This window comes from Coturnix japonica, chromosome 21 (assembly GCF_001577835.2).
Source record: "Coturnix japonica isolate 7356 chromosome 21, Coturnix japonica 2.1, whole genome shotgun sequence".
In the NCBI taxonomy this organism is placed as follows: domain Eukaryota; kingdom Metazoa; phylum Chordata; class Aves; order Galliformes; family Phasianidae; genus Coturnix; species Coturnix japonica.
Genome location: NC_029536.1, coordinates 3,389,412 through 3,402,023, shown reverse-complemented (window position 1 = coordinate 3,402,023; position 12,612 = coordinate 3,389,412). Strand labels below are relative to the sequence as shown.

The following is a 12,612-nucleotide window of genomic DNA, read 5'->3' as shown; positions in this document are numbered from 1 at the left end:
TGTGATGGGCTCAGGAGGGCTGGGGTTGTCCCACTGCTTCTCCTGCTGCTGGAAGGGCTGCCCTGCTCCTAAGCTGAGCTGTGCCACCATATGGGCACTTCTTGGGCCCCACTTTCCATCCTCCTGCCCTGACATAAACTGCAGCTACCTTTCATCAAACGATGCAATCTCAACATACATGGGATAAAAGGTTTGGTTTAAAGGGATGTCGTTTGTGGATCTGGAAAAATAGAAGCAGAAGGTGGGGCTGAAAAAGAGGAGCAGCTGCGTCTGACCCTTCCAGCTCCATCTGAATCCTCCCAGAGCTGCAGGTGATGAGGAATGTGGTGGAGTTTTGCCTGTGCTTCTGTTTGCTGAAGCGTGCACATGCATGGATGTACCTGTCTGCCCCAGGACCCGCTCTGCTCACACACTGCAGGTTTGCAGGTGCTGGCAGGGGATGGTGCTCGGCCTCGGGGAGCACCAGGCGGGTGCTGTGCATGGCTTAGCAGTTCTATCAGCAGCACATCCCTTTGTACCGAGGGGAGAGAAATTCCATCCGGCTCTGCTGATTCAGTGGAGTAAAGAGGTGGAATTCATTAGGAAAAAAATGGTTTACGACGCAGCTTTAGTCAGAGGTTCTTCCATTTTAATGTCCTGCCTTTCCGTGATGGATTGTTTGAAAGACAAAGCACTGGGGGCTTCTCAGGGCTCTTGTTTTTAGTTTTTTTCATTAAAGTTTAATTGCGTGACTCGTTACGTGAGGTAACTTCTGGAAGGGCCTGTTGTCATTGCTTGCAAAATGATTTTTGATTTGTTGTGTTTGAGTCTTAGTGCGGGAGCGTTACACCTCAAAGAGGCATTCAGACATGCATATGGAGAGGAAACGTAGATAAATATATATAGGATAGGTCGTGGTTAATGAAAGAAAAGAACTGAAACTGCTGCGAGAGAAGAATCTCCTTTATTTGAAAGCTCTTCAGCTGCATCGCCAGGACAGAGACTGAGGGCCCTGAAATTAGTGTAACTGTAATTTATATCCGCCGTAAGGACACTCTGCCTCCTGATCAGTAATGGAGCCCTAAATATAAATGGATCCTCATCTCGCAAACACTCAATATGGTCTTTACTCACGCGAGGAGTCAGAGGACAGGTTTGTATGGGGAAAGCGGGGCATTTGCATAAGTACTGCCGGCATCAAACAGCAGACTTTGCACAAACAACAACAATCACATTAAAATCACCCCGCTTTCTTAGTTCAGAGAAAATACAAGGAAAACATTGAAACTGTAATAGATGTTGCTGTTTGTATTGGTATCGATTTCATAATTTGTGTTGTCTTAATCTTGGGTGGGTGAAGATTAAGAATCTCCGTGTAGAGGTGTGTGCGCAATAAGCGGGCAATGTCCTAAGCTGCTTTCCTCTGCCTGGAGACGACGATTTGAGGGCAGAACGTTTCCTCCATAAAGCCTACGTTTGGAAAACAAAAGAGGATCTTTATAAATAACAATCTCGAAAGGAAAACATCCATTAAACTGCGAGCTGGCAGAGAAAGTGCTGGCTTTAAACAAGTTTTCCCAACTTCGTTTATGGTGTAAACAGACAGCGGAGACCTCCCAGCACATGGCAACACTGACTCCTCTCCCTGCTGTCCAAGGGGAACCTGGGCCACGTGTGCTGAATGAGGGGAGAAGGTGGGTCTGTTGCTATTATATAATGTACAGCCTTTTGCATATAAAACATTTATACAGTTTAACTTGAGATGTGGCTGTTAAACTGATAGCCTGTGGGATCCGCAATTATTTTGGTGCAGTTTCGCTTAATTAGTAACAAATTTCTGCAAAATCCAAATAAAAATGAGCACTTTGGAGGTCACTGAGTGCAAGTGGGTGCGAGGCAGCTTCTATTCCACACCTTCCAGAATCCACACCTGTGAAATAAAATAGAGGGGAATTTACTTTGTGGAGCACTTGGGAGTTAATGCTTTGGGAATGGTAAAATATCAGCAGTGGTCACCTGCAGCTGTGGTTTGTTTGCAGGGTAGCTGAGCCTCATGGCAAGGCAGTGCACTCAGCTGGGGGAGCAGTTGGAGCTAACGAGGTCCCAGCAATCAGCGGGGCTGAGCTGCTCCTACCTGAGAGGGATCCCATGTGCTCAATGGAGGGGTTGTGTGTTCAGAGTTGTGATGTGAAGGGTATGTCTGTGCCCTGGCTGTCTCTTTGTTCCTTGGTGCAGGTAAGTACAGGTTTCTGAACATACGTGCCCTTTTTGTGTGTGTGTGTGTGTGTGTAATTCTTTTGGGCTTTGTTACTGTGTGCAATTTGTACTTCAGTGAGGTTTGTTGGGGACTGCAGGTTGCTCTGCAGTCTGTGTGCTGGGCAGGTGTGTGTGTGTGGGGCTGGCTGCGGGCTGATACTGGGAAGAATAGCAACAAAACAGCAACCAAACCAAAGGAATAGTCTGTGAGTGTAAGTAGCAGTGTGCCCTTAGACAGAGAATTTCATTTAGCAAAGAAGGGGATAGCCTAGTGGTTAGAGCACAGACAGAAATCTTATCTTCTGCCGGCTCTGGCTGAGTTGCTCTGTGTTTGGTCAGGTTACCTTAACCCCTTGTTGTCCCCACATCCCTGCAAAGCAACGAATTCCCCCCATGAAACAGACATGTCCCCTGTTGGGCTGCAGAGATGTCTGCATCCGTGGTGATTTCAGCTCAGGAAGCCCAGGCTGTCTCCGAGTTCCTGTGCAGTTACTCATTTCTTTTCAGTAAAATAACTCTGGCTTTTAAAACTAGCAAAAGCAATTAGTTCACTCTGGGGACCAATAGGTGGAAACGTGTCATTTTAAAAAATGGATTTGGTGGTGGGGATCTCGGAGGCTTTCTGTTAGCTCACAATATTCCTGCTGTGAGCAGCGTCTGCAGGCTGCGGTACGCGCTGTGCCCTGGGAGAGCCGGAGCACACTGAGCAGAGTGTGGTGAAATGGCCCCGTAATGCAGAGCAGGAGAGAGCAACCAGAATACTGCGTGTGCACTTCTAAAATTGGCCGGGTTAATAAAATGTGCTGATTGCTCCCCGAGGATATCAAGGGACTGGATGATATTAGTAAGGGTCACCAGTTCAGAGCTGGGGCAAAGCAGAGACTGTGACAGCCGCCGTGCATCCTTGTGTGCTCTCCATGAGTGCTGGGCTGTGCAGGGACCCTTCCTGGGGTGCAGCAGGAGGGGACACGCTGACATTGCAGTGCTGCTCCCGGCAATGTGGGGTTCAGCTCCACTCTGCTGTGTAACGCAGCCAGCTGCATGCCTTGGAATTGCACATCCTGCAAATCAGCTGTCTTGCTTATATATTGGAAGCAAAATTAACTGGACTATCATCATACTTAGTTATTCTTTTGAGTTGGTTTATTTCTAAGTTTCCAAGAGAAAGGTGAGGTGGAAATACATGGCTGCTGCTGAGCAGAGGCTGTGGGGCTCGAGGCCTCTGATCCGTACCTTTCAGCAGGACCGAGAGCATCGCTGGCAGGCGGTGTCACAGCGGTACCCACATGGTGCCTTGGGCTGAGTCGGTGTGAGAAGGACACGGCCCAGAGACGCTGCCTGCACCAGGGGAGCAGAGGCTGCAGGTCCTCACCCTGTGCATGGGGTACTGCTGGGGCACTTGGTGTCAGTGCTCTGCCTTCAGGCACGTGGCTCCTGGCTGCTCTCTGCAGCCTCCTGCCCTCTGCACACGGGAGGGCAGCCTCTGGTCAGGGACTTGTATTTTTGCTGCCTTAGCTGCTGTTATAAATTCCTCACCCTGGCCTTTTGCTTCAGATATTTTTCCTTTGGTCAGTTTTGTTACCTCCGGCTCCCTGCGGACGCGGCAGCTTCAGGCAGTGAAATATGCCACAGCCTTCACAGGGAGGAATGGGACCGATGCTGGGAATCGGAGCTGTGGGGCTGCCGGGAACAGGATGGGGGGCTTGGGCCATGTGTGAGCACCGGGATGATGGCAGCTGGGGGTGCTGGGAATGCTGTGGGATTTGCCCTGTGGGATCCACACTGCACTGTGATGTGCTCGCTCCTCCCTGCTGCCCACTCAGGGTATGGGGTCGGTGCGGGTGCCAGGTGGAGGGGCTGTGGAACACAGCTGGGAGCCAAGGCTCGTCCTGCTGATGTGGCCCTTTCTCCTGCAGCGGATCATAAAATATGGCTCAAATTTTCATTACGGCCTCTATTGATTATCTTTTGGGACAGATGAATTATAGGGAACATTAAATTAGGAAAAAAAAAAAAAAAAAAAAAAAAGGAAATATTTGAAAGAGTTGGGGAGGTTGATGCCAGAAAGGCTGACGCACCACTGAGCATTACCGGCATTTGCCCCCAGCGTGGCCTTGCCAGGTGCCCCTGGAGCTCAGCTGGGTCATGGGCAGTGCTTGGGGCTGGGGCTGGAGCTGCCCTGTGCCGCTCATCATAAAGCAGTGGTTGGCTGCCCAGAGCTGCCCTTTTTCCCTGCACTGAGAGACACGTCGGTGCCCACGTGAGCCCTGTGCAGGGCTGGCAGAGCCTACCTACAGCACTGCTGGTACCTGCTGTGTGGGCAGGGGCTGATGTGCCAGCTGGGAAACGGGGCTGTGCTGTGAAACCATCAGGTGTTGAATCGGGTATGGAGTGCCTCTGGGCACAGGTGGCTTTGGGACGGCCTGGGAGCCTGTTGTGGGCTTGGGCAGGGACCAAGGGCTGAGATCAGATTTTCATGCAGTCAAACCACAGGAGGAGAGTTGTGTCTCCCTGCCTGCCCTGACCCGCCGGTTTGCAGGGTGAGCCTGAGCTGTTCCTGGGGCTGTTTGTGCTGGATGACCCTTTCCAGGTTGTTCAGAGCCCTGTGCTCTCTGCTTGCTTCTCCCAGCAGGGAGGGTGAAACCCCATCACCCAGACTGCCTTTAACGCCGTCTCCATGCAGTCCTCAGCAGGCAGCAGGATCATCTCCCATCCAGAGATCTCAAACACTCTCCCTGCAGCAGGAGGGGCTGGCTGCTCTGTCCTGCTCTCTGCAGCCTCTGCTTCTGAGCAGTTCTCTGCTTTCTCTTTGAGGGCTGAGAATGCCATCAGGACCTGCTGGCCACCCGCCCTCATGTGATGAACTGCCCCAACCACGTGCCTGGGGGCTCATGCTGTGTGACCCCACCATTGGGCAATGTGCGTGTGCTGCTCCTGGCCTTTCACTTGCACACTTCCTCGCAGCTCTGCCGATTGCACAAAGCCATCCACAAAGCTCTGCCTTCACCTGGGCAAATGCAAAAAGGTGCTGGTGGTTTCCATGGCTGCCCGGCCCGGCTGCCGACACACCCTTTTTGTGTAAGCTGGCTCCCTGGAGTCGATTGTGTTTTGGCAAACAGCTTCATCAACTCCTCCAACAATTAAACTGAAAAGAAGTAAAAGAAACCAACAAACCCTCCCGTTTCATAGCCAGGCAGCTCACAGCTCACAGCAGCCCTGTTTCCATTGGGGGCTGCCCTGAACCCCAGCCCTATTGCTGCACAACAGCCCAGAGGTGCCCACGCTGCCCCAGCGAGCTCCAAGGAAAAGGTCACACTGTTCACTTGTCTGCGTTCAGAGCTGCACACATCCCTGTCTCAGGGAGGGGAGGCTGCACAGATGCCAGCTCTGATTAATTTAAATATTTACCAATCCCATTTTTTTTTTTTTTTTTAATTGTGTATGTTTGCGCTCTGTTTGTGTCCCATAAAATACCTGGTGTTTTGGGCGTACCCTGCTCGCAGGGTGCATGAGATCACACTGAAAAAATGCAGTGAAAAACATTTTCGTGCCACGACACATCGAATAGGATTTTTGAATTAAGATGAAGATTTCTTCCCCCCCCCCCCCCTTATTTTTATCTCTGAATTTTGGGTGAAAGGCTTTTTCTGTTTTCTGCTGAACTTTCAGTTAACCAAAGGCTGTGGAAGTGCCTTTAATGTGTCACTGTGCAGGTGGGCGCTGCTGTTGCAGTGGATGGAGCTCATCCATCCCAGGCTCAGGGGCTCATCCTCTTGGGCCCTTTGCACCCTGTGCTCTGGGTGGGTGGCTGTGCCCAGTGATGTGAGGCTGTGCCGTGTGGCTGAGCTCAGAGCAGGGCTGGTTTGGTTACATAGGGCCTCTTTGGGGTTTTCTGTGTCCTTTTGGCCATAGAGCCCTGTGCTCCTGTGGGAGGGATGCCTTGTTTGTGGGTTCCAGCAATGAAAGCGCTGCTGACGTTCTCTCCACCTCTTGGTAATTGTCTCCATGCCCACTGGGTCAGAGTCTGAGCGCACGCAGCCGCCTCTGGGAAGATGTGGAGCTGCTCCAGGGCCAAATGGAGCATCTCCAAAGGGAGAGTGGAACTGCTGGGACCAGGAGCCACTCGAGGTGGGCTCGTGCTGGTGGGTTTGGACCTTTGCTCCTGCTTGGCACTGGGGAGGAGAGAAGGAGGAGGGGAGAGATTGGGGTTGGTGCACAGGGTGGGGGGACAGCAGCTGTCCCAGCTTGAGCCACGACCCATGATGTGGGACCTGTTACTTTTGAGGAATGTAGGGCAGTGGAGGAGGGATGTGTGGATGCGCATGGGGCTGTTGCTTCAGTGTCCCAGGAAAATGCCAGCATGTAGGATGGCGAGGAGCAATAATTACCCCACGCTCTTTGATCACTTATTGCTTTTCTATTCCTTCTGCTTCTTGCTGTAATTGTTACAAAATCTCCCGCTTTGGGAGGGGTCCAGGACTCCAGGGCCCAATTGCATCTGCCCTGATTCAGAAAGTGGGTCATGCCGCTTGGTCTGGGAAGAAGATACTCATCTTGCTTAGCATGATATTTATTAGGAGATAGGGAAGGGAATGCAACCGCGCTGTTGCCTAGAAAATTGCTCTGGGGGGATAGCGAAGGACTTGTGAGGGCGGAGCACAGAAAGTTCTTGTGCTGGAGCTGTGCTGTGGTCTGTGCTCACAGCAGCTGTGGTGTGGGGACTGGGGTTGGGGTCTGTGGGGTTGTGGCTGCTGCACAATCCTGGGTGCTATTCCTTGGATCAGGCTGCACAGGGGGTTGGTGTAATCCTTGTCTCTGAAGGTGTGGCACTGAGGGACGTGGTGGGCACGGGTTGATGTTGGACTGGGTGGTCTTAGTGGCTGTTTTGAACTTTGATTCTGTGATTGTGTGATTCCTTGGAGTAGAGGTGGGAGGAAACCAGCATCTAAAGGCTGGAGGAGCTCTCTCTAGGTTCTGGTAGGAGCAGTGAATGATCTGCCCACCTGCCCTGCTGCTGGTAGGGGAGTGCAGCTGAGCCTGCCCAGCTGGCTGGGCCTGTGCTGCTGCTTGCCATGAGATCACCCTGGGGATTATCCAAAGGAAGAACTGGCAGCTCCGGTAACTCAGAGGGACGGATCCTCAACTTGTGTAAGTTGGCATGACTTCACTGAAAGCCAAGGAAACTGCGCTGAGCTTACGCTGGGTGAGAATCTGCTCCAGAACCTTCTGAAAGGCGATGGATGGCAGAAGGCACAGAACAGAGCTTTGATGGAACCTGCTGACAAGTGTGGGGACCTCAGTGCTGTCCTAGCAGTGGGCAAAAGGCTGTTTCCTTGTGTGTTGGGTGGCCGTGGGCAAAGCCAAGGCACAGCATGGCAAGGAATGGACCACGTCCTCACCTGTGGGGCTGGTGGCACCGCGCTGTCTGCAGAGTGGGCCGTGTTTAATTTCTCCCAGCTTGCTGGTGGCTGCATGGTGAAGATCTGTTTGACCAGGTGACGTTCAGCCTGAAGCAGCAGCTCCCCAGCGTGTTAATTCTGGGGCTGTTTTCCCAGCTCTGCGTGTCATTCTTGGGAGCATTATGGGATGTGCAAGAAGGTTTGTCCCCGTGTGTGCTCAGAGGAGGTTGTTTGCTGCACAGCCAGCTCCGTGCAGGGATGTGCTGAATTCCCTCTGTGCACTCACATCCGGGGTGGATCTGGACGGTGCTTTAGTAACGCCCGATGCAGTTGTACGGGGCCGGAAGTGAAGAAGGGATAAAATATCCAGCTGAAACTACTGTGGGATGTAATTACCTGAGCTGGAGGTGGGCCAGGGCAGCAGGTATCGCGCATCAGCTGCAGGAGGAGCCGTGATGTGGTTGGTGTTGCCCTGGTGGCACTTGGCGTAGCGGCTCCGGGTCGCTGTGTTGGAGTCTGTGGTGGTTCTGTGAGCACAGAGCAGCACCTGCAGCGCTCAGGGAGCTGTGGAGCTGGGATGGATGGTCCTGCACTGGCGCTCAATCAAATACTCTGACTTTTCCATTTAAATTAAGAGGGAGGAAAAAAAAAAAGAAAAGGAAAAAAAAAAAAGCTTTTTTTTTAAAAAAAAAAAAAAAAAAAAAAAAAAAAAAAAAAAAAAAAAAAAAAACAACAAAGGAAATTGATTTCCCAAAAATTACACTAAGCCAACATTTGAGGCCTGGCATCCATCCATCTCAGCCAGGAAACTCCAAATTAACCAGTGCGCTCCCACGGCAGCAGGAGGGGCCGGAGCTCTGTGTGCAGGGCCTGGAGCTCCTGCACGGGGTCAGCAGCTGGGAGCAGATCTGACAGGTGATGGCCAGGCAAGGCTTTCCCTATGGGCTCTGCTGTGTGGATTGAGGGTGATAGGGCAGGCGTCCTGAGAGCTGCTGCTGGAGGACTCACGCCCAGCCCCAAGCTGCAAGCGAGGACAAAGTTGACGTCTCCATTCCTGCTTGCCTATGGCGTGGCGTGGCGTAAATCACTGTGACTGCTGACATGGCAGGGATGCAGGGCAGCCCAGGCCCTGGATGGTGGGGAGGAGCTGGAGCAGAGGTGTCTGCAGCTGGCAGGGCAGCAGGGGCTCACACACACCTGCAGCGTGCTACGGGCCTGTGCTGTCAGCGCAGTGCATGTGCAGGGCTGTGCTTCCATTGCTGGTTTGGAAAAGCAGGAGGCGGGATGCTGGAGCCGCTGCGGTGAGCAGGACGGGGCTCCTGCCCTGGTGCTGCCAGCCTGCTTCTGCTGGGAGCTGTCACAGCAATGGGGGACACAGGCCGAGGGCTTTATGTGGGCTCTGATTGTATCTGCTTTCAGACGCTGGGGGAGGTAGGGATCTGTTGAGGCTGAAAGTATTTACAGGTTTTGAAGTTGAAACGCAAACAGGAAAAGCCCTTTAAAAAGTGAGTGTAGTGGATATTCAAAACAGGGATTGCCATGGAAACGCCACAATATTTGCTTAAATTGACACAAAGGTTGCTGGTTACAGGGTGCTGACTCCTTTGGCTCCATTTTCTTTGGCCCGGCACCTATCACGGATTGATCTCACAACCCTCTTTTGTTTTGCCTCTTTTATTTTTGTCTGGTGGAAACTTTAAACAAAAAATAACACAAACATCACCCAAATCGTCCTGTCCTGCAATCCCACCTCCCAGAAGGGTCTGAAGCTCCTGAGCTCCTGTCTCGTGCTGGAGCTATGGCACGGTTTTAGTTTGGAAGTGAGGTAAAAGTTCTTGTTCTTTCAATTTGCGTATCGATCCATTTCCTCTGATGCAGGAAGTGAAAGGGAAGTGTCTTAATAGGAAGAGTGGGGAGAGGGGTGAAACCTGCTGTAGAGGTGGGGATGCATCTGAGGGGAGTAGGAAGAGGGGCTCGTGGTGGCCGGCTGTCGGACCGAAATCTGTGAGGTTTTGTTGGGTTCCCAGCTCTGCCTTTGCCAAGTGACCTTTGACAAGTCACTTAATTAGCGTGTACCTTGCTAAACTGGAAATAATTCTTCCTTTATGGTTCTGTCTGTAAGGTGGTAGGGGCTGCGGAGCTGAGCGCCGTGGTGGGGCCGAGCCTTGTGCTGCTCTAATGTGGGAGCTGGTCCCCCACGAGGAGCGATGCGTCGCGGTCTCACGTGTGCTGCAATGCTGGGCTGGCTGGGGGAAGCTTTCAGTAAGTGGCTTAGCACTGCAGGCTGCTGCCACTGCTTGACCTGGATTTTTCTCCGGGGAAAGTTGGAGTGTGTGGCCCACCGGGTGGTCCCTGATGGTCACCCAGGGGTCGGTGCCGTGGGCTCTGAGCTACTGGCAGCACGCTTGGGATGGGCACTGGGATGCCATGTTGGGCAGGGTGTGCAACGCCTTGCCTTGCTGGGCGCTGCGAGCAGCCGAGGGCTGAGATCTGTGGGTGGATGTGGCATTTGAGGGCAGCGTCATTGCTTGTGCTTGTGATTCACCTGAGCTCTGGTACTGCTCGGTAGGGAATATTCATTTCCTTTTTGAATCTCTCCTCAGGGCAAAGAGACTTCCCCAAGTGAAGAGAAGCCATCAAATTCCTTGTCTTCACCTGAGACTGCCTCCAAAACAAAGACCCTGACTTCTCTCCTCACTTTGTACACTGGAATGGACCTTGAAGCCTGTGACTTCTCAATGCAAGGTACTGAATTCTGATCTCTCTTCTCTGAAGTAGGACTCAAGTGGTTTTTGCTCTCCAGAGCTTCCACTTGAGCCCCTGGGAAACCTCTGGCCTATGAAGTTTGGACCAAATGCTGAGAGTCAGTATTTGGGTCAGAGTTGTGTGATGGGTGGGGTTGGTTTGACTTGAGCTGGCTTACAAGTGGCCCCCAGCCTCACTACTCGTTTCTGCATGGACATGAGGACCCACACGACACAATGACACACTGGTCCCAGTAACTGCCTCCCATAGCCAGCTCCATCCACACGAGCTGCTGGCAGTGCTGGCAATTAGCTGAGCAGTGTTGCTGGGCTGCCACAGGAGTCCCCTGGGTAAGTATTGTGTGGGACGGTTTCTGATTGACTTGTCACACAGAAGAAGAGGAGTTTGGGGACGTCTGTGGTCACGGTGGGAAACTCAGAAGAGTTTTGTGGGGGTGGAACTTCATTTCTGAAAGCTTTTTTACCTTCTTTACTGCTCGGCTCCTGTTGCAGCTCTCTACAAAGGTATGGCAAAGCATGGCTTGGAAGAAAGCAGTTATAAGATAACAGTAGAGAGTAATGTAACTTTTCCCAATGCTTTGAGGGTCTGGGAGGTACATGGTGGTGCTGCCATGCCATGGCAGATGGAAGGGGCTGAGAATCCTGGCATTGCTCAGCCTGTGTATGATGATATGTGTCTGATCTAGGTGATCTTTAAGATTGCTTTTAACCCAAAGCGTTCTGTGATCTGTTGGGCTGTAGTAATATTAGGGGCTGTTTCTGTACTGTGTCTGTTACGGATGGTGATGTTTCAGTGAAGATCTTCAACCCAAAGTGCCTGTGGAAATGTGTATCATTGTGTTGCTCTGATTTTGCTTCTGTGCCATAAATGATAACTGAGCAATGCAGTGTGGCCAGAGCTGCTGTGAGTCACAGATAAGGCTGAGACCTGAGCTGGAAGGATCAGGATGGAGGAGCTGTATTGGCTCAGTAGGAAGGAAGAGGAGAAAAGTCACGGGGCTGAGATGTTGACCTGGGCCTTCACTGTCCCTGTCCATCCTGTGTGCGACATGGGGGAATTTACTCATGTTCTGAGTGTCCTATCATAAAGCGCAACAGCCATGATCCTCTAAGGCTCAGCAGGGCTTAGTGCCTGCCACGTGATCAGAGCCTACAGAACCAAGCGCTTTCAGCAAACCTGCCAGAAAATAAAGTGTGCCACTGGATGGGATATGGGCGAGTTGTGCCTTTCCACACCTTCCTTGTGCTGAAACTCCTCCAGGGTCTGGCATGCTTTATTTGGACAGCCTGATTTTGAACTATTAATGTAGAGACCTCTGGCTTTTATCCCTCTGTGAGCCACTCCAGTGCTTGTCCCCTTTTAGAGCAGTGGCATGCGTCCTGCCAGGCCTCCAGTGTGACAGGAGCTTCCCAAATTGGAGCTCTGCCCAAGGGAGCGGGGTGCTGCACTGCCAGGATCCTTGACATTTTGAGAAATAAGATACGAACTCTCAGATTGGAGTGCAGCAGGTGAGTTTTCTGTTACACATCCCTGCATGACTCTTCAGAGAGATCCTGTATCCAGGAGGAAAAGGGGAAAAGCTGATGAGGAAGCTGCTGGATGGGTTTGGGTCTATTTTTCTGTTGGAGGGTGCTTGTCCTATGACCTTCCTTGCTGCTTTCTGCTGGTACACCTTGTGGTATTGAGAGCCCTCGGATGAGCAGGACGTGATATCAGGAATTCCTAAAGTGAGCCTTAAGATTTGGGTTCTTGTAGATGAGTGATCCGTAGTGATGTTTGCCTTCTCCTAACAGCTACAGAATGCTTTGTCTGTACGCAGTCATGTCCTTTAGGGGCTGCTTTCTGGGAGACAGCAGCTCATTAAGGACAACAGAAACGTTTCCCTGAACTCCAGCTGTTTCATGAGGTTCCCCTAGTTCTGCGGGCATCACTGCAGTGAAGGGAGATGCTCTGAGCCTCTCAGGCATGTGGCTTTGTGATCGCTCATGCTCTGGACCAGAAATCCCCATGTTCCACTCTTCAGCCCTGGAGCAAGTTGTATGGCTCCTACTTTCAAAACAAGCTCAGCTGACTTTGGGCTGTGGAGGCTCTGTGTATGTTCTCCAGAGCCATCCCTAGGCTGTGCTTGCTGTTTCACTTTCTGGTTATAAGCACACATGGCTGCTCAGTCCTACAGCTAGAAGGGTGGGAAGGATTATTTCTTGTTCATTTG

At 51.8% G+C, this 12,612-nt stretch overlaps 1 protein-coding gene across 1 annotated transcript in view; it reads left to right on the top strand.

Annotated features, from left to right (window-relative positions):
* Window positions 1-12,612, top strand: part of CASZ1 (castor zinc finger 1) — a 146,731-nt gene that overhangs the window by 15,284 nt on the left and 118,835 nt on the right. The window contains exon 2 of the mRNA XM_015882420.2: window positions 10,238-10,379. The gene's annotated coding sequence lies outside the window, so the exon portion shown is untranslated. The remainder of the gene's footprint in view (window positions 1-10,237; window positions 10,380-12,612) is intronic.